Below are 2,260 nucleotides of genomic sequence, written 5' to 3'. Positions count from 1 at the left end.
TCTGTTATAGCTCCAACAACAGGTGGATTTTTGCAAAACACATTTTTGGAACAAAATGCCTCAAATCATCCAATTGCCATCCAAGGCGTAAGAAGAAATGGCACCCTTTTCACATTGGCCTATTATAGCGCAGCCAGGAGGCCACAACCTGACCTGGCCTGAAGGTGGAGTCCTGTGCCCCATGGGGCACTTTATCTAGTTCAGTCAGATAACTCACGAATAGATTTAACCAATATTTATTATAGAATGAGAATACAAGTGTGCATATATTTTATCTTAGCGTTTGGCTCTGCTAAATTTGTTCTCCCTGCTCGGCACAATTAAACACGACCGTTAAACATTAAGAGCAGGGAGATAGATTATACAATAACAACCACCCATGGGGAACAGAAATAACAGAGCCCACCGGTGGTGCTGGGGTGGCGGTGGGAGCAAACATCACATAACAACCAGGAACCATATGCAGAAGGAAGGCAGGAAGAAGAATGCAGTCTAGGTGAGTTTAAATACCCCGCCTGCCACATGCATCAGCGAATGACATGTGGGTCTTGCACACTGAATACACCGACATAATGCAGCATATTAACCCCTTGAGTATATGTATGCACCCTTGAGCACAGCATGAAACCCCTCGACTAAACTAACTCAGCAAGCTATACGTATCATTTATTATTATTTAATTGCAGTCCTGCAGAAAGTGCAGATTATAGGCTAATAACTCCACAGGCAGTATACTAAAGTGAAATGTTCTACAGATAGTATGCTGCCTACAATCTGCAGTCTACCTGCAAGGATGCAGCGCATGAATATCAATAGCTGGACCAGTTCTTGATGTTGTCATGGATACTGCCGTTTCATAATATTGTCATAAAGGAGTGCGCTGCTAATTAACTATTTATGAACAGAAGCGAACAGCAACATGCAGGCACAATGAAATAAATGATTGCATAAATTAATCACCATGCTTTTAATAGCCAAATTGAGGGTAAATCCAGAATTGACTTACAGGATTTCTACAGGATGTTTTTGTGCTGAATATATTACAGTTTACATCAAAAAGAAAAAGGTGCTCTAAATCAGCATCTGAAACTCCACAGGTTCTCAGCTTGGTTGCAATGCCTTTGCTTAAAACAAAAAAGTCCTGGCCTTTAAAACACTCCAGTGGGTTAAACCCATTATTCTAGAATTATACAAATTGGGTATTTTCAAATTCTCACTATTCTATGTATTACATTTCTCAAATGAGAGAACTATTATACGCACATCACTTATGGTGCTGGGTTCAAAAGTGACATCAGAAAAGAACCCACACAATCATTGAAATTGACAACGAAGAGCCTTGGCTCGAAATGTCAATAAAGTACAACTTTTGGAGCAGACGAGTGCGGGTTCTTCTCTCCTTTTCTATAGTCTTCTTACAATTCTAGAATAATGGGTTTGTAAAGGTTCAAATTGTGAGTTTATTCATGTCTGTTAGGTCTACTAACTTTCCAGGCACTTTAGGGGCCGACGGCCGGCCCCATACATTATAGCTCCTTGTGATGTGATTTACATTTTACTATTTCTTTATTCGTGTTCACATGTGATATTTATCCTGTCTTGGTACCATAAATAGTCTCCATGTTGACATTTTGCAAGATGATAACAGTTGACGCCTGTAAACAGTTGACACCTGTATTCAATTGCATTTGATTGTATCTCATATATAAATACCTCACTTACTGTTGTCTTGTCACAACGCTGAGGAAGGCCGACCAGGCCGAAACGCGTACGTTGTCTGCTTGTCAGAGGTAAATAAATCATGTGAAAAGGACATATTGAGTGCTGGCATTTTCTTCATTTTATCATGTATCATCGAGCCTTGCACCTAGAAGCATTGCTTCTCTAACCTGGATTGTTGCCGGTTGTCTGCTTCGGCAGTACTCTCTTCTCACTTCAATATAAGAGCAAAATTCAAAACGCATACTGTGGAGAGATGTGTAGTGTTTTCTGTTGTGCATTGCAGGTCTGCCCCTGAGCTGTCTGAAAGCCACTGTCTGTGTATTCCAAATGCACTGAAAACACAATCTAAAAAGGATAAGTACGCACCCCAGTGGCAAGTATTGCAAATAGCAGGGTAAACAAGGACATTACATAACAGTTTGAATCAATACAGTACTGTACGTCAAATGATACAAGGTCTCACTGTCCTGAATCAACCAGAAAATACATTTCTAATTTACAGTATGATTAATAATTTCTGTTCACATAACAATAATAA

The sequence above is a fragment of the Electrona antarctica genome (assembly GCF_951216825.1).
Source record: "Electrona antarctica genome assembly, chromosome: 2".
Lineage (NCBI taxonomy): Eukaryota > Metazoa > Chordata > Actinopteri > Myctophiformes > Myctophidae > Electrona > Electrona antarctica.
The sequence above is the reverse complement of the archived record's forward strand: the minus strand, read 5'-3'. Positions refer to the sequence as shown.